Source organism: Podarcis vaucheri (assembly GCF_965113315.1).
Source record: "Podarcis vaucheri genome assembly, chromosome: 3".
Taxonomy (NCBI): Eukaryota; Metazoa; Chordata; class Lepidosauria; order Squamata; family Lacertidae; genus Podarcis; species Podarcis vaucheri.
This window is the reverse complement of record NC_138761.1, coordinates 23,768,618-23,788,714: the sequence shown is the minus strand read 5'-3', so window position 1 is coordinate 23,788,714 and position 20,097 is coordinate 23,768,618. Positions and strand designations below refer to the sequence as shown.

At 43.2% G+C, this 20,097-nt stretch overlaps 1 long non-coding RNA gene across 1 annotated transcript in view; it reads right to left on the bottom strand.

The window, feature by feature from the left end:
- The window catches only part of LOC309529770, an 86,532-nt gene extending 69,593 nt beyond the window's left edge, over positions 1 to 16,939 (bottom strand). Inside the window, exons 1-2 of the long non-coding RNA XR_014218438.1 lie at positions 16,585 to 16,939; positions 9,588 to 9,646 (exon numbers count right to left, since the gene is read on the bottom strand). This is a non-coding gene — a long non-coding RNA (uncharacterized lncRNA). The remainder of the gene's footprint in view (positions 1 to 9,587; positions 9,647 to 16,584) is intronic.
- Between the last annotated feature and the right edge of the window lie 3,158 nt (positions 16,940 to 20,097).

The window sequence follows — 20,097 nt, the reverse complement described above, 5'->3', positions numbered from 1 at the left end:
AAACCATTTAGAAATATGGAACTTTAGGCTGTCATTCTGTGCTATAATTTCAACGGCAACAAGAACATGCTGTAAGGTGGAAGGGTTTAAGTTACATTCAGGACATAATTAAGTGTGCATGTGTGTTTTTCAAATGGCCTATTTAATTAGCATTGATGATTATTTGTGCTCCTGTTGGTATCAGGGTGTTTATATGAGATCCCGTTTTCCATACCGTTTGTGGTAGCCAAAGATTTCAGGCAGACATACTGTTTTGTTTCCGACTGGTGCATGCCCTGTAGCTTCCGGCTGAAATTTTTCATACCACAAAGCATTCAAGGGCGGGGTAGGGGGGTTCCTGCTTTTGTTGTGCTATAGCACAAGAGTGGTCCTTCAGGCAGCAAACAATAAAGCGGTAACATTGAGGGAGCGTTGTGGAGCAACTAATAAAGTAGAATAATGTGTGGACCATCCAGTGTAAATCCATCGTGAATGCACTGTTATTGTATCAATTGCATGTTGCAGAATACACCCACCTGCTCCCCCACCCCCTCAAAAAATAAACCATGCAGTCTGGAGGGGCCATAGATCTGGGTTAGGGAGTTTCACAAAAAGCAAAAGCTGAGGAATTTGTATCAAGTATTGTCCTGTATTATAGAGCTTCACATAGTGATGTGTAACACTGAGGTATTGAAGCCAAGGTTTTATATAACATACTATGTTATTTAACAGATGGCATTCTCATAAAGCTTGGACACACACACAAAAAGAAATCTAAAAGAAGTTAAAGTGTGCAATCTAAAGGGAGGAGAGATTTTAAGATGGCTACCAGACTCAAAACCACAGTGGATGTCAAGTAGGGACCTAGTCAACATTCTGCTACCCAGCTCCAACCAAAGAAGAGAACTGCCGAGATTCTAACCAAGGAAGGCTCCTTATGCCAAAAGACCAGAAGGGGTCAGCCCTTGGAAAATGTTCCAGGTCAGACCTGGTGGCTGAGCTGCAAACTTCATTTCTCTTCGCTCGGGTCCATACAATAAGTATAGGAATCAAACCCTTATTGTGATGGCATCTAACCCTTTGGAATAATCTCTACAGCGGTACAGTACCTTGGTTCCCAAACGCCAAAAACCCGGAAGTAAGTGCTCCAGTTTTCAAATGTTTTTCAGAAGCCGAACATCTGATATGGCTGTCGGCTATTGTTTCCGGGGCACCTGCACCAATCAGAAGCTGTGCCTTGGTTTTTGAACATTTTGGAAGTCAAATGGACTTCTGGAATGGATTAAGTGTGGCGCTTTTGTTTTTGCTATTTATTTTGCTTTTTTTGTTTTTGAGGCTTTTTCGGTTAGTTGGTTTTTGCGACTGTGTAGAACCCAGTTCAGCTACTGATTGATTGATTGATTGATTGATTGTGTGACTGCGGAAATGGATAAAAGCCCCCCACCAAATAATGACTATCAGCGCAGGTAAAAAAAATAATAATAATTTTACTCATCTACAATACTGTCTTATTTATTTTATAGTGCAGTACATTGATTATTGCTTTATTGATTATTGCTTTATTGATTATTCCTCCTCGGGAAAAGCCCCCAAGAGCCGCACACATGCTTCACGTGGCTCTTTAAAGGGAGGGCTGACAGAGCCTCCCGCCTGCATTCACTCCATAAGACGCACACACATTTTCCCTTACTTTTTAGGAGGGAAAAAGTACGTCTTATAGAGCGAAAAATACAGTACTCCCAGCATGAGAATAATCAGCGCAGGCAATGTGAGATTTAAGGAGCTGATTTAAGAAGCAAGACAGCGGCTAATCCACTGGGTTCTTCTGCCGATGTCAAATTAGAGATAAAATTAAAAGTGGCAATGTCCAAAATCAAACCAGCAAGCATTATGGTGCCCGTCTGACCTCCCCTCTCTCCTGCTCCCTGGGGGAAAAAAATGGGACCAAGGCTGACAAGTCTATGGGCATTCAGCGGTTTATCCCTATTTATCCCTCTTTAAATCGCTTAATCCTATAAGGAACTTGTGCAGTCTTCTTCCAGTTTAGATTTTCAACACTCTTAAGGGAAGGGGTTATAATTAGAAGCAATGTAATTTATCAGACAACACAGCCATCCATTCTAATTGGAAAAGTCCCGGTGGCATAACTGTGTGCTGCCACAATCTATGCTTCATCCTCTAGAAATATGAGCTCCCGACTGAAAAGTTTCTTTCAGTTCTGGCTCTGGCAGTGGCAATTTTCAGTCTGGGATTCCATGCCCTTCTTCCTGTCATTATCAGGGCCGTATGCGAGGGACCCATTTCCAGATGAAGTTGGCGAATGCTCTTGGCTGCTCGGATGGAAGCAGCCTGCTAGTTTATACAGGTCTTCCATTCTGAAATATGCAGTTCATTTGGCCAGATAGAGTTGATAAGAATCAATGGCCTGTTTCTCAGTTAATAAACAGCATGCAAAGAGGAGGAGGTTCTGCCAGCGTATCTTGTTTACGAGAGAGAGAGAAAAATGTTTGGCGTCATATGTGAAATCGGAAATGAGCTCATCCTTTGATTGTTTTCACATCAAGGAATTAGCTCTTGTTGTTGAGGGGCTGGGCAGGGGAGCTTGTCTTCAAAAGTCCTTGGTCTGACGGACTGATTTGGTTATATAATATATAGGGTGAATGTAAAAAGTGCTTTCATTTTCACAAGAAAACCGATTGTAATTCCAAATCTGAACAAACTGTTGGGAAGAAAAGTTTCCCTTGCTTGGTTTCAACATTTTTGGAAGGAAACCCCGAATGATTAACAGAGGCCCTGTATCACTGACCGCACAGCAGCACTTTAGGATTCATTTGCTATCCTGAAGGGCACATCTGTAGGGTAGAAAGTGGAACTTTCAACAAATCGTTCTGAACCGTGCTGCCCTCTGAAAGGTCTTCACACTAGTGATAGCGAAACCCATCAGAAATGGCTCAGGAACTAATGCCTCAGAATTCCCTTAGCCACTCCTGAGTTGAATTCTGGACTAGCCTTCTAGAGTATCAGTTTCCTTTCTCCATCCCTTTATAACTTTTGCCCAAACCTACAAATTTATTAGAAGAATTGTGAGAGGTGGGGGGAGACCGATGCAACCAAGGGAGCTGTTTCTAAAATTTCTCTGTTATGCTTGTTTATTATGTCATTTCTAGACTGCACCATTCCTCCAGGATAGGAGCACAGAATGGTTCACCACAAGGAATCTGGAACATAAAGCAAAATATTGTATATTTGGAGTAAACTTGAAGAAGAATTTCCTAATGGTACAAGCTGTTCCACAGAGCAGCAGCAAATGTTGTCTTGGAAGATGGTGCACTATTACGATGCAGTGCTCGTGAATTTCCTGCTATCTCTACATGCATTAACCTTATTTCCTGCATTGGCAGGATTTGGCCTACATCAGGGTTTCCCAAGCTTGGGCCTCCAGCTGTTCTGGACTACAATTCCCATCATCACTGACCACTAGTCTTGCTAGCTAGGGATGATGGGAGTTGTAGTCCAAAAACAGTTGGAGACCCAAGTTTGGGAAACCCTGGCCGAGACTCTCAGATCATCAAATGAGGTCCTTCTCTGTGTGTTCCTCCACCCTTGGCCTATACAATCTCTAAATGCACACAGACTCTACAAATCATATATACAGGAGACGGTACAGTTGACTGAGTGAACAGCAGAATGATCCTGTTCTCTCTATATGCATTCACCATATGCATGATGTTTAAATGAACAAGACTTGTAATGATGACCACTACATACCATTCAACATTTATCTGATGAAAATGGGGATGTCCTATTCAATAATGACGCGGGTGGCGCTGTGGGTTAAACCACAGAGCCTAGGACTTGCCGATCAGTAGGTAGGTGGTTCGAATCCCTGCAACGGGGTGAGCTCCCATTGCTCAATCCCTGCTCCTGCCAACCTAGCAGTTCGAAAGCACGTCAAAGTGCAAGTAGATAAATAGGTACCACTCCGGTGGGAAGGTAAACGGCGTTTCCGTGTGCTGTTCTGGTTCACCAGAAGCGGCTTAGTCATGCTGGCCACATGACCCAGAAGCTGTATGCCGGCTCGCTCGGCCAATAAAGTGAGATGAGCGCCGCAACCCCAGAGTTGGCCACGACTGGACCTAATGGTCAGGGGTCCCTTTACCTTTTTATTCAATAATGATAATAATAACTATTATTATTATTATTATTATTATTATTATTATTATTATTATTATTATTTCCACCCATCTTGGCTTCCAACATATATAAAAACATAATAAAATATTAAACGTTAAAAAACTTCCCTATACACGTCTGCCTTCAGATGTCTTCTAGAGGTTGTATACAGTGGTGCCTCACAAGACGAAATTAATCCGTTCCGCGAGCTTCTTCGTCTAGCGGTTTTTTCGTCTTGCGAAGCAACCCTATTAGTGGATTGGCGCTATTAGCGGTTTAGCGGCTATTAAAGGCTTAGCGGATTAGCGGCTAAAAGGCTATTAGCGGATTAGCGGCTTAGAAAAAGGGGGGGAAGCAGGAAAAAAAGGGGGGGAAGCAGGAAAAAAATCAGCCCATAGGGAAAATTGTCTTGCGAAGCAGCTCAAAAACGGAAAACCCTTTCGTCTAGCGGGTTTTCCGTCTTGCGAGGCATTCGTCTTGCGGGGCACCACTGTAGTTACTTATCTCCTTGGCTTGGGGAGTCACATAACTCCATACCCTCCAACATTTCTCCAATGAAAATAGAGACCTCCTAAGGAAAATCAGAACATTCATGGAGCAAATAAAAAAACCAGGATGGCTTCCATAAATCCAGGACTGTCCCTGGAAAATAGGGGCACTTGGAGAGTCTGTCACCAATATTCTGGAACACTCTGGGAGTGGAAAGGCTAGACACTAGTCTTATCGTATTCACATAAGAAAACAGGAATAAAGGCATTTCCTGACTCCTCGACCTCATAATATTTCTCACAGGCCCATTTCTTATTACAGCAGAAAAGCGATTGCCACCAAAACAATTAAGTGTGGGTTCTTCTCCAAGTTTCCATGTGACCGAGACACATTTAATCACACCAGCAAAGTATTGCATTACTGGTACTGGATAGCACTAAGGTTATGTAAACATAGTGCTAAGGATAAAATCTAGGTGTTCTGGGTTTTTCTGGAAGAAAATCATCTGGAAAGGTTCTTAATGCAAGTGAAAGCAAGGAATAACAAGCTTAGGAGACATTTTTCTGCTGTCTTTGGACTATTTGTGCACGTACATTTTGATGTGGTGTCTTTAATGTGGCCCAGTCCTCCTGTGGTGAGCGCAGCAAATCAGTTTCACGTGGGGAGGAATCTGAATCGACCCCCATATGAAAATGACAGAACGTATACCCAGAAAATAAGTTCGAAAAGTTGCTTATGCGTCTTACAAGAATGAACATCTGTAGTCATGCCCATCCTGCACTATTTGAATATCGGCAAGCAGTGTAGCTCAGTGATTTGAGTGTTGGACTAGTGACCCAGGTTCAGAATAAAATTAAGGGTCAAGGCAGGCTTACCTAAACTCCAACTTTAGCAGGAGTCATAAACAGTACAAGAGAATTGATTCTGCCACGCTAAGAGAATGACTTCTCACAAGCGCCTCCTCCCTCATGGTGATAAAAATCATTTCTAGTCCTGCTTAGTGGTAGGCCTGGGAGAAGGTCCCAGTTCTCCATAGATTAGTGAAACTGCACACCTAAATAATATACACATTAAGAAAACACCAGATTGCTTTCGTCCTATGGACTGATATGTCGAGATTTCAGGCGCTGTGGCATATTCAAAGTTTCCTCTCTCACTCGCATTCTGTGGAGTTCCTATAAACTGCTTTCCTTCCTTTTGGACAACCAGTCTAAACCCAGGAACTGGCCGGTCCGGATGGCTGTGTTTGTATTGCCCAGAGGCTCCCCGCCCTGGCAAACTGCCACTCACTCTCCTGAGGAACTTTGCCTCACCCCGCCTGTAGAGAAACACCGAGCTTTCCCTCGTCTGAATTGTTTGCTCTTTGATTTCCTATCTGATGCTGTGTCAGCACTCAGATACACAACCAAACAATATTTCCAAAATGTTTCTGAAAAATTCGCTCTCCACCCCACTCCATCACAACCCAAAAGCGTGTCATGAGGCCCCAGTGTCACGTCCCGGTCTGTCATAAGTTTAGTGGGAGCTTTATTAGCCCCTTGACAGCGACTTCACTCTTTCAATGTTATAAACCACAGAACTGGCTTTCAAATGGGTCATGTGTGTTTTTCTTTTTTGGGGGAGGGTATAATAAACCCAGAAGCTGGTTAACTGAGGTATTAAATTAACAGTTCAGAAAACTGGACAACAGAATGGGCTGCCAAGGTTTGCTTTCCTCCAAGTACCAGAGGGAGGAAAAATCCCTGCTTGCCACTACTGCAGGGATAACTAATATGGGGCCTTCCAGGTAGTGTTTTTTTAATGCAGCTCCCATCAGTCCCAGCTAGCATGGGCTATAGTCATGGATTCTGGGAGCTGAATCCATACAACATACTGTTCCCTTTCTAAATCATCCCACTTAGATCCATTATTCATTATATACCCACCACCAACCACCCCACTCACTGAATATCTGAAGGGGGTCATTTAACTATCTCATGAAATTGCTTTTTTAAAAAATGAAAACGGATTACAGAGAAGTTTCAGGATTCCAGAATTAGAAGCTTTTCCTTGTTTGGGGGTAAATAACTGGCTAAGGAGCCATTAAAAGGGGGGGGGAGTAGGAAATGTAACCACATGCAAGCCTCACCAAAGGGGGGCGAAATACATGAAATCTGGACTGAACCAATAAATAGTAACTAAGAAGGCCATGATACTGGCAGTGGGCAATTGGCTGCCAACAAGGCCTATATTTTAAAAACAATGAATCTTGTGGTGTCTTTGCCACCACTTGTTGCCTAAAACTGGTCATGCAAATGAACCTGTTATCTTGAAATCTGAAGGTTTGCTTTTTTCCTTTTATAGGCGTGATCAAACAGGGCTGCCAAGATTGCATTTACATTTATATTAATGAATTGTTCTCTGTGTTTGCAGTCATTCTTAGAAAGCCCGGCAAGTGACAGCTGCCAGAAATACGAGACTATACCAACCCCATTGTATTCCAAGCAAGCTCCCTGCATGGTATCACACCTTTCAACACCTGCAACGACACTTAAGGTTTTATCTCAGTAAGAAAACAGGCAAAGCACAGTTAACAACTTTTCCTAACGGTGACACTGGGCAGTTGTGCTTGAGCTGTTAAGTCTAGAGAGCTGCAGAGGCAAACGGCCTGTTTCCAAAATGTCTCCCAGGAAAATGAAGCCAGAATCTGGTACAAAATTATTTCAACTGTCTTTCCATGCTCAGTCTTTTAGAATACTGTTGCCATGCTAGCCCTGGCAACTGGACCATTTTTTGTAGGTAGCAGCAATCAGACACATTAGCTGTGTTCACATGTACAGTGGTACCTCGGGTTACATACGCTTCAGGTTACATACGTTTCAGGTTACAGACTCCGCTAACCCAGAAATAGTACCCCGGGTTAAGAACTTTGCTTCAGGTTGGAACAAAAATCATGCTCCGGTGGCACAGTGGCAGCAGGAGGCCCCATTAGCTAAAGTGGTGCTTCAGGTTGAGAACAGTTTCAGATTAAGAACGGATCTCCGGAATGAATTAAGTACTTAACCCGAGGTACCACTGTACTGCTAAACCATGGTTTAGCATTACGACAGTTACTGCAGCTAACACGCTCCCTTTCCCTTTTCCAGCATGGTCACAAGGAAGAGTTTGGAAGCTTCACTTACCCATATTTATTTATTGATTGATTTTTTTTTTGTTAACCTTAACTATGGTCTGTTGAAACAAGCCAGGTTTGTAAGTGGGCTTGCTTCAAAAAACCATGGTTAACAATAACCAAAAATTGGCCAGGCTCAGACATAACAACAAATTGTGGTTAATTTAAAACTGAAGGGAAATCTTCCAAACTCTCAGATTTCCATACTGGAGGGGGCTGGAGAGGGAGAAGGACAGGAGTCTAAGGCTCACTTCAGCTCATCCTTGAAATGCTAAACCATAACAGCATTTTGTATAAATGAGGCCATTGTCACACACAGAAAGAGAGACAGCTGGCTTAAATGTTTATGATAAAGGTAGGTATCTCGGCATTTTCAGAGTTGAAGTACATTTGAAATACAGAACAAAAATTACACTTCAATTCATTCACACTTTCTGAAATAATATGTGAACCAGAACACAACCAACGTTGAAAATTCACAGTTCTCTGAATATTGCAATGCAGAACACAACCAACCTTGAAAATTCACAGTTCTCTGAATATTGCAATGCAGTTCTATAGCCAATCATATGTACAAAAATGTACTGTATATGCTAGGGTTGCTATATTTCATAAATAAACAACCAGGACACCCTGAAAGTTGTTGTGCTTTTTAAAAAACAACACTAAATATTTTTTTTTTTAATCGACTTAATATATTCATATTCTACCTTTTTTTCCAAATTGGGATTCAAAGTGGCTTACAACATATTTTGAAGTTGCAGAAAAATACATTTATTAGTGAACATGTACGTAGTATATTAGGAGGAAATGCTCTGCAAAAATGAAGCAGAGTCATAGAATTGTAGAGACCATAAGATTCATCCAGTCCAACCCCCGGAAATGCAGGACTGACAGCTAATACCCATTAAAATGTGTGTGTTGGACAAGCTTGCATACAAAAATATGTGCATTAGGAGAAATTCGTGTGAAAATGCTGGTGGATTTTCATGGGAACATGAAAGCAAACTGGTGTGAAAATGTGGAGAACTGTAATTTAAAATTATTTTATATGCAAACATAAACAATTAGAAGCAAACATAACCCGAAATCACTCAAAAAAATAAACCCAGCTGCATTTTGACCTTATGGTCTTTCTCCGTGATCACTAATTCACACAGTTTGGCATGTACACAGTACATAAATGCAAAGTATTTCGGACAATTGGAACAAACAATGAAAAAAATATCTCCATAAGCCAAAAGTAGCAACACCAAACAAAGGCTAGTTCTCATAGTCCATAGTGCTAACGAGTCAATATTGATTTTGGGGGGATGCAATAGTTCCTTGTGGTTCTTTACCTGGGCCACTTTTAGATACATTTTCCAATTTGAAGGGCAACCTATGGCTTTGCTTGAGTTCCAGTTCTGGCTTACAAACACACATAGGTGGCACTCCATGCCATCTTTGCCTAAATGCCGTCTTAGACCATCTTTGTATAAACACCACTTTCTAGCTTTCAAGTTTTGCTTGGTGCCTTCCTTAAGCAGCTGTCCCGCTGTCAAACTGGCAGGGGCTGCAAAGGCTGAAGCCAACAGGAGTGAAATTAACAAACCCAGAGTGAAATGAAGAATGGCAAGCTGAAATGAACATGCTCCTTGACAAGATGACAGCTAATTACTCGGTCTCAGCAGTAACCAAAGCAGGCAGAACCCAAAAACAACCATAGAAAAGGAAGAAGTGCAGCTGAAAAACAGCTCCTTTGGCTGAAGAGGGTGGAAAACAAACAGCCTTTAAACAACACTTAGTAACTGACCTGAGCTTCGAAGGAGGCAGGGAACAAAATCACAGGAACATTTAGGCAGGAACAACCAGCTGCACAAATATAAGATGGGGAAAACCTTGCGTACATGTGAAAAGGATCTAGGGGTCTCAGTAGACCACAAACTTAGCACGAGTCAACAGTGTGATGCAGCATAAAAAAAACCCCAACCTAATGCTATTCTAGGATGCATCAACAGAAGTACAGTGGTACCTCGGGATAAGTACTTAATTCGTTCCGGAGGTCCATTCTTAACCTGAAGCACCACTTTAGCTAATGGGGCCTCCCGCTGCTGCCGTGCCGCCAGAGCATGATTTCTGTTCTCATCCTGAAGCAAAGTCCTTAACCCGAGGTACTATTTCTGGGTTAGCGGAGTCTGTAACCTGAAGCGTATGTAACCTGAAGCGTATGTAACCCGAGGTACCACTGTAAAGTGTCCCGATCAAGGGAACTAGCAGTACCACTCTATTCTGCCTCGGTCAGACCATACCTCGACTACTGTGTCGAGGGCACCACAATTTAGGAAAGTTGCTGACAAGCTGGAATGTGTGCAGAGGAGGGTGACCCAGACAATCAAGGGTCTGGAAACTAAGCCTTATGAGGAACGGTTGAAGGAACTGGGTATGTTTAGCCTAGAAAAGAGGAGACTGAGAGGAGATATGACAGCCATCTTCAATATATCTGAAGGGCTGTCACATGGAAGATTGAGCAAGCTTCTTTTCTCCTGCTCTGGAGGGTAGGATTCAAACAAAAGGATCAAGGTTACAAAAAGGAGATTCCAACAAAACATCAGAAAAAACTTTCTAACAGGAAGAGCTGTTCGGCAGTGGAACAGACTCCCACAAGAGGTGGCAAACTCTCCTTCCTTGGAGGTTTTTAAGCAGAGGTTGGATAGCCATCTGCCATGGATGCTTTAGTTGAGATTCCTGCATTGCAGGGCTTGGACTAGATGAATCTCGGGGTCCTTTCCAAATCTACAATTCTATGATTCTATGATCTCTCCAGGATTTCAAGCAATGGTCTTTCCCAGACCTAGCTGGAAACGTCAAGGATCAATGCCAGCACCACTGAGCTACTGAGAGCTTCATGCTTATGTGTGGCTATCTCACGGAGACAACCAAATGTTAGCCCCACGCCATGGGATCACACGCTGCTGAAGCAGCTCCCATGCTGCTGGGTATGTGTGTGAAGATCATCTTGTCTGTATAACAAACTGAATGCTGGGGACTTGTGTTTGGTGTATCTTCTACTGGCTGTGGCCATGAGCAATAAGAACATGCTTTAAACTATGGATGCTTGAGGAAGTCAGTCTTTGCAGATTCCAAGACAAACTGACCTGATCTGAACCATTCGGGCTTCATCCTGTCTGCCACTAGCACATGACCCCCCAAAAGTTGCCCAGAATGGAATGTTCCCCTAGTTTGAAAAACATTGCCCACCCCTAGAGGTATCATGGGGAGATGGAATGATTGTTAAACCAGCATAAATCTGCCCATAAATGGGGATAAGAAGAGAGAGCTGAACTCAGCTCCCCACTGGGAGCTTGCTGGGTAGTCTGGTGCTAACATTCTCCCAGGTCTCCCCAATCCAAATTCAATTCTACACTGTCAATGAAAATGACCAGAATGGAAATGAGCGTTTCTTAATTTTTCCATTGTGGGATGAGTCTTCCCCATTAAATCTCTGTTCCTTCTTGGTTGCATTCCGTTATCTTTGAATGCAGGATATGAGATATCTAGTTTCATTTTTCATGGGTTTCGTGGCTTTTGAGCAGCTTTCCCATGATAAAACCCCTTGTAGCTGGCAGGGAATCCAGGTGTTCAGGTGTGCCTTTCCTTGATCTCCTGCTGAATCTTATCGAAATGCTCAAGAATTTTAATTGCAGCCTCTTCCAGGAAAGGAGTTGGTTGCACAAGACCTCCCAATTAACTCTAATCCCACAACTTGCATTGACCAGTATGCCACTGAGTCCCACCTGAAAGAAACCTGGTGATCTGGAAGTGCTGCAAGTCTGCATTCCCAAACCCAAGCAAGGAAGTTGTGCTTTTAAGTCCCACTGGAGTCACGGGAACAAATTAGCTGTGATCTCCTGATGTCTTGATGATTTCAGTTGTGTTTTTCTGGACTGAGGGCCTAAGAAGTTTCAGCAACTCTACTGCTTGCAAAATTGCAGCTATTGTCTGTAGGGAGAAAAGGGGTCCTTTGGGATTTAGCGCTTTGATAAGACCTTTTTGGATTTCAGCTCTACAATTAGACTGTCTAAATCTGCAATGCCATATAGCATATCAAGTGCCATTTCAGAGTAATTCCCCCTCCTGTCCCCTAAAAAAAGACAGATCCAGCATTGGTGCACAATAAAACCTAGCCAGCAGCACTGACCTTAACATGTATCAATGTTGTTATTATAGTACAGGTAAAAAAAGAGAAAGGATTGTCTTTCCCTCACGTATCACATCCATTTATAAGAGATTTGTTTGGGACTGAAGACAACTGTGCTTTCCACATATACACTGTAAAAGGCTTCTAATTTCAGACTTCCAGCCAACACTCCTTTTGTGTACCATTCACATGCTGAAATTTAAGATTTGATTAGGGACCACTACACTAAAGGCCTATTTTACAAATGCTGTTGAACAGCATTTGTCAGATGGGAAATCTCTGCTTCATCTCATTTGGAGAAAAGCACATTAAAAAGCAAGCAGTTGTTTTTAGCTGAGCTGAAATGAATGTGGAAAGCACTGCGGCGTCGCTCTTGGCGGTTGTAAGTTGCCCAAGGCTCACTTCCATAAAGCAGCCTGCTAGACCTTCATTTTGGTCTTGGACGTTAGCATCACATTCTCCCATACCCTTTTGGAGAGGTATTGCCACAGCTGCCTTGTCAATACACTTGTCCACCAGCTCAGCATCAATGGAGAGATTCTGGCGATGGTGGAACCCACGTGGACAAAAATGTCTACCACCTCTAGCATGTGGTCACCAGTACTGATGCATGGAGTGCTGGCGACATCCTGACCCAAGCTATTGGTCTTCGTCAGGCTGATGGTAAAGCCAAATTCCATCAGAACTAGGCAATAATTGCCCAGCATCCAATTTTAGGAGTCACCGGCCAGCTCCATGCAGTTCTAGATGGAGCTGACTGACTGCTTTCCGTGTGTGTTATGCCTCAGTATCAAACCAAACCTGTCACCAGAATGCGCACAGATCTCTTCATGGCATCGCAGGTCTCCCAGCTGGTAGTATGTATGAAGCCAAATACAAGAGCTTGCCTGCAATCATACCTTGCTAGTTAGTATAATATTGTCTGCCTGGGTGTCTTGGAACAAGATCACACACTTTTGCTAATGTACATTGCATTTTGAAATTCTAGAAATGTTAGCATATTCAGAGTGAAATATTGGGTAGCATAAAACTGTGCAGAGTTAAGACCGCTAAATGTGAAAATGTCGTTTCTAGAGAATAAGGAAAGCATATAGTTTTAAGACCATCTTGCAATAATTCCTTGGCAGGACATAGCTCTATACCCTGTGGAAATGGTTTGTCCATATGGTTTTTCAGTGCCGTGTGATAAACCCCTTGTTCACTTAATGTAAAACAAATGTACCTATTTTCTTCCATCATTCTTCACTTCTGCTGTGCAGACAATGTGCTTCACATGCTGTTCTAAACAATCCCAGCGCCTATCACCATATACCAAAATTATATAAATTGAGCATGTTTTCCTTCCAGTTGCATCTACTTATTTGAATTGCAGGTTTGCGAAATTCTTGCTGGATTACTGCCTCTTGTGTCTCAACAACAAATGAACAAAACACAACAAGCCCATGCCCAGCTGCAGCTGCTTGGGAAATTGTGAATTTTCCACTGAATAGTCACACCTCAAAATTCAAAATTGATACAGTTGTACCTCGGAAGTCGAACGGAATCCATTCTGAAAGTCCATTCAACTTCCAAAATGTTCGGAAACCAAGGTGCAGCTTCCGATTGGCTGCAGGAAGCTCCTGCAGCCAATCAGAAGCCGTGGAAGCCCCATCAGACATTCGGGTTCCAAAGAACGTTCACAAAACGGAACACTCACTTCCAGGTTTGCAGTGTTCGAGAACCAAAGCGTTCGACTCGCAAGGTGTTCAACTTACAAAGTACGACTGTATTATATAGTCCAATTATTCAAACATGTTAGCTGCTTTGAACACTCTTTCATTGATGACAGGCGGGACATAAAACCTGTAAGCAGATAAAGTTACCGTATTTTTCGCTCTATAACACGCAGATTTTTTCTCCTAAAAAGGAAGGGGAAATGTCTGTGCGTGTTATGCAGCGAATGTGTGGTCTCTGGAGCCGAAAAATAAGGCAAAAATCAAACCGCGCTTCAGGGAGAAGGGAGCTCCGTGAGACAGGAAGTTGCTGCTTTCCTGCATTCTGCCTCAGGGTCTTACTGCCCACCCGCTCTGTTTCGTTGCTGTGTTTGCTCAAACGGAACAAAGAGCAGGGAAAGCCCCTCCCCTCCAGGCAAGTAGAGGGGAAAGCAGAGCGTCCGTCCTTCTATCCTCTCCCTGCTCCGGAGGAACAATGTTTGTGAAGGGAAGAGAGATTACAGGTTCGGCTTAAAATTCTGATTTGACTTCCTGCTTTTTGTTTTTGGAGACACACAGCATTCAAATATGCTTTCTTCCATTTAAAGAGAGAGAGAGAGAGAGAGCACATGCTGGCTGGCTTGTGTGGGTGGGTGGGGGGAAACTTTTGCCTTCCTTTCCTCACGTTATAGCCCTCTCCTGCATTCTTAGCCTTCTGTGTTTTTCCTTCCCTCCCCACTTAAAATGTGGTTACAAAGCATGGATCCACATGGATCCTCAGGATCTTTGCATTGGGTCACCCCAAATTCACCATCAGAGCACACAGCATGTCCATGGCTACAGCCTGCCCCCCCCCAAAATCACACACCCATTGTTGCCTGGGGCTGCAATGGTGCAAAAACGTGGTTACAAAGCATGGATCCACATGGATCCTCAGGATCTTTGCATTGGGTCAGCCAAAATTCACCATCAGAGCACATAGCATGTCCATGGCTACAGCCTGTCCCCCCAAAAAAAAATCACGCACCCACTGTTGCCTGGGGCTGCAATGGTGCAAAAACGTGGTTACAAAGCATGGATCCACACGGATTCTCAGGATTTTTGCATTGGGTCACCCCAAATTCACCATCAGATCACATGTCTGTGGCCACAGCATGAAGCACAAAAATGATACGTCCACTGTTTCATTCAGAATATTTTTTCCCTTGTTTTCCTCCTCTAAAAACGATGTGCGTGTTATGGTCAGGTGCGTGTTATAGAGCGAAAAATACGGTAATTAATCGTTTAAACGTTAATATTTAGATGTAATCCAGGTAAGATGGAAATGCTGCAGGGATGGAATCTGCTGATCTGGGAGGAAAGGTATGACTGGTGTTGTTTGGGGCTGCACTTCACAGAATCATAGAATCATAGAACTGTCCCAAGCGTCATCTAGTCCAACCCCCTGCGGTGCAGGAACTTCCCCAAAGTACTAGGTGCCTAGTTGGGCGTCTGTAATAGACTCACTTCTGTTAATGGAAGTGCATGTTGCATGGTGAGCAGGCTTGCCCTTATCAGATTTGCCAACTGCAGCCATGCCTCAGTTACATCCAGACTAGACTACTGTAGCCCCCTCTTTGTGGGGGCTGCCTTTGAAGGTGGTGCCTGGTTGCTGGTGGAGGACAAGAGATCAATGCCTCACTCACACACCCCTCTCTATCATCCGTTCCAGACGAGCGAAAAGTGTCATTGGAGTTTAAGAACACATACCAATCAGGCAGAAAGACTAAAGATCCTATGATTGGGCACTTATTGTGGTTCCCCATGCTACTGAGGTTCTGCCAGCCTTTACTAGGAACCACGTTGTTAGCATTTTATGCATCAGGTTAAAATGGCTTCATATCAGGAGGCCTTTGCACCATGTTCTAATGTTCTAATGTTCTGCTCTCATAGAGTCATAGAATTGTAGAGTCCAACCCCCTGCAATGTAGCTGTCCCCTGCAACTTTGGCATTATTGAGGCCATGCTCTAACCAACTGAGCTATCTAGCATCCTGGATAAAGCAACTGAACAGAATCGCTGATGTTTTAATCTGTGTTTTCAATTTTGTATATGGTATGCTTTAAAATTTGCATATAGTATACAGTGGTACCTCGGGTTAAGTACTTAATTCGTTCCGGAGGTCCGTTCTTAACCTGAAACTGTTCTTAACCTGAAGCACCAGTTTAGCTAATGGGGCCTCCCGCTGGTGCTGCGCTGCTGCTACACAATTTCTGTTCTCATCCTGAAGCAAAGTTCTTAACCTGAAGCACTATTTCTGGGTTGGTGGAGTCTGTAACCTGAAGCGTATGTAACCTGAGGTAGCACTGTAATTTTTTTTGAGACTTCTGGTGAAGAGTGGGGTATAAATTCCTAAAATGAATAAATATTAGGGCTAAAGTGCACCACTTTTGAAGGGAAGAGCAATCAACACCAGATTAGTGTTTCCTTCAATACTCACGTAGAAAAGTAGTCTAAAGAGCCACTATTTAGGGACATTCTTCGGTTTAGCACAAAGTATTTTTCTTTAAGTAAGCAAATGCTTTTAAACTATACCCTGCCTTTTGAGCAATATTTATATACACATGAACAGCAGACTTTAAACTTGTTGTGATTGCTTCTTCCACACCTGTCCTGGAAGGCTTAGAAGACACACTCTTCAGGAAGCTAGACAAAAACTTTATTGTCTTCTCAAACAAGAACAGCAACAGGAAACTCCTGACTTGACTGAGATTCCACAAAGTAAAGTGCCATCTAGTGACCAAACCACATAATGACACTATCCACACAACCCCCTAAACCTGAAATGTTACTCTTGTACTGCAAACTACTGTGATGTGATAAGTTATTGCTGCACGAAACATTGGATATCTATCACTTTTTTTCAGACACTAGTAACTTACCTCACTAGGGTGCGTTCACAAGACTCACTTTAACCACACACAAAATGAGAACATCCATGGTGACTTTCTTTGAAATAAATTCAGAAATTATGTGAACGGGTGATTTCTAGGATTTGTTTCTTTGTTTCTGGAGAGCTTGTGAAGATTGGTGCAGCCTTCCAGGAATCTGGGGCAGGCGTGTGATAATTCATTGCTCTCACGTCCTGGTCTGTAGCTTCCTTCCAAATGAGATTTCCGGGATGGAAAGTTAGCAGCTCCAGTGTGTGACAAGTTTGTAACCCTAGCTCCTCCCTCAGCTGTAATTGTCTAATACCAGAGTGGGCCGCTGAGCAATAGCAAGAGCTGCCTGCGTATCATCTTTAAATGTGGGGTGTGAAACAGTTGGAAGGCCTGTTTTTAAATGTGTAACCTGAAACACTGGAAACCAGAACTCACAGTGGGGCTTAGCAACAAAATCAACAATATAGAGATAGTTTATGACATGTGATCACCAGAGCAGCAACAAGGTTGCTTAAATATAGATCTAGTAGGTATTAGAATATTTCTGAGAAGTGCACATCAAGCCTGAGACAGATGCTGCTAATAAGTTGAGAGCTTTAGACATTTATTTTTACTTTTAACTGCTCGGCTATATTTATCTGAAAGATTTACCGCTACATTCTTGACATATAGGTATGCTAGTCACTTTCTGCTGTCTAGACGGGACAATATATATAAAACCGGAGAAGATAAGAGGTTTGGGAGTGGAGGAGAGAGGAGAGAGGCGCTCTTTAGGACTCTTCCTCCACAAACAAACATAAGGCAGTGGATGACATGATTTTCCTCTCTTTCAATTTTAATAGCTTTTTTTGTGACTCCCTCAAGTTCTGATACATACACATGGCCTGCCAAGATGGGGGTGAATCAGATGCTCATTTCAGCTTGCTATATGTGCTTGAGGCTGTGCGCATGACAGCATTCCGACAGCCCAGAGACAAGGTTGTGAAGTTCTGGTTTCCCATGGTACAAGTGTAGTCAAGGTTACAGTATTGTAAAGCACTGCACATGGGGCTGCCCTTGAAGGCAGCTTGGAAACATCACATTGGTACCAAATGCTGCTGCCTAACTGGTGACATGTGAAAGTCAGCAGAGCCATTATCACGCCTTCTGATAGTGAACTCAAAAAGTCCTCAGAGAAGATAGGGAAGTCCTCCAGTAAGACTGGAGCTACAAATGGACCACAGAGAAACAAGAGGGAGGTATCAGCATGCCTGGGCAAATCTCAGGCTATGTGGAAGTACCAAAAAAAGGGGGGGACCCCAAGGGAGGAAAACCCCTGTACTCGTACGTGAAGATTGAGGACTGTGTATGAATTGTCTTCAGAAATTAGGGGGAGTTGATTGCCAGTTGGAAAAGCCAGCCTGGGTGGGAGGAGAGAAGAGTGAACTGGTTAAATAAACATTTACAATTTTACTTACAGAAAATAAGAAGTATAACAATGTGATATAGCATAGTATTATATACAGACAGCAGAATGTATCATTTGATGTAATAAACCAGAAATGAGGGGAATTGATGAGGGAAGTCAACAGGGAGGGAAGATGAAGCAAGTCAACAGGGAGGGGGGAAATTGAAAAATGAAAGTTTAGTAATGATATTGGATATTTGTTATGAGAAAAGAAAATCAATAAAAATTATTTCTTTTTTAAAAAAAGAAGAGTGAACTGGCTTGCTGCAGCCTGTGACAGCTAATAGTATACAAGATGAAGGCATGGAAAGCTGGCTGGCTGAAACCCTGAACAGGAACATTCCAGTTAGGGGGTAATGATATACTGCAACATATTGTTGCAGCTCTCCCTTGTTACTCTTATTCTGAAACAAGTAAATTGGCTGCCAGTGTATTTTCAAGCGCAATTCAAGGGGTTGGTGTTCACCTACAAAACACTAAATATGATACAATTTGAATTGTATTGTATTGTATTGTATTGTACAGTGGTACCTCGGGTTACATACGCTTCAGGTTACAGACTCTGCTAACCCAGAAATAGTGCTTCAGGTTAAGAACTTTCAGGATGAGAACAGAAATCGTGCTCCGGCGGCGCGGTAGCAGCAGGAGGCCCCATTAGCTAAAGTGGTGCTTCAGGTTAAGAACAGTTTCAGGTTAAGAACAGACCTCTGGAATGAATTAAGTACTTAACCCGAGGTACCACTGTACAGTGGTGCCCCGCAAAACGAATGCCTCGCAAGACGAAAAACTCGCTAGACGAAAGGGTTTTCTGTTTTTGCGTTGCTTCGCTAGACGAATTTCCCTATGGGCTTGCTTCGCAAGACGAAAACGTCTTGCGCTTTTTTTTTAAAGCCGCTTGAAGAGGCGCAGTTGCGACAGACCGTGCTTCACAAGACGAAAAACATCGCAAGACGAAAAACATCGCAAGACGAAAAGACTCGCGGAACGAATTCTTTTCATCTTGCGAGGCACCACTGTATTGTATTGTAAGTCTAAGGGTGGGTTACAGCATTAAAACACAATATTTAAAACAATCTGAAACAACTTACAGTCCCAGAAATAAGGCGAGTCCTAAAAACATATACCTCAAGCGTCAAAAGCCAGAGCAAAAGCTGCATCTTCAACATTCTCTAAGGGAATAGAGCTCCGCCATTTAGGGGCCACCACAGAGAATGCCCTCTCCCAAGGCCACACACTCCCAAGCCTCTGAGGGTGGAGAAACTGCTACAAGAGGGCTCCCTCTGCCAGTCTCAGCCCCCAAGAGTAGACTTGTTCCAAGGTATTTAAGGTTAACACCTCAGTTCCAAAATCTCAGATCACTGTGCAGTCCTAATTTACTCTATTTCCAGCTTCATTTTATGAGTGACTGTTGTGGGTGCCACCCTCACAGATCAATTCTCCCCACCTCCACAGGATCACACGCACCCCCCAATCTTGCAAATGCACTCAGTAAGAGAAAGAGAGAAGCTACACACACTTACATAGCATGTTTCCAGAGAACCTGTGTAAGCATGTCCAGTAGAATTAATCGGATCCTTGAACAGTACATAACGCAGAAAGAGGAAGTGAGAAAGCGTGTCCTTGTTCCAGCCTTCTTCTCTCTTTAAAAAACCACTTAGAGCTGAAGAAAAATATAATCTTCCTCACCACCTAATGGCCAAGAGGGCAGTGAGTGTGGGAACTCAAAAGCTTTAGATGCTGCTGGTACCACATTAGCGACCCCTCCTCTATTTGTAAGGAAACCCCACTGATTTTAGTGTGACTTTAGGGCACACGGGTGGCACTGTGGGTTAAACCACAGAGCCTAGGGCTTGCCGATCAGAAGGTCAGCGGTTCAAATCCCTGCGACGGGGTGAGCTCCCGCTGCTCGGTCCCTGCTCCTGCCAACTTAGCAGTTTGAAAGCATGCAGTGTCAGTACATAAATAGGTACCACTCCGGTGGGAAGGTAAACGTGCACTGCTCTGGTTCACCAGAAGCGGCTTAGTCATGCTGGCCACGTGACCCGGAAGCTGTACACCGGCTCCCT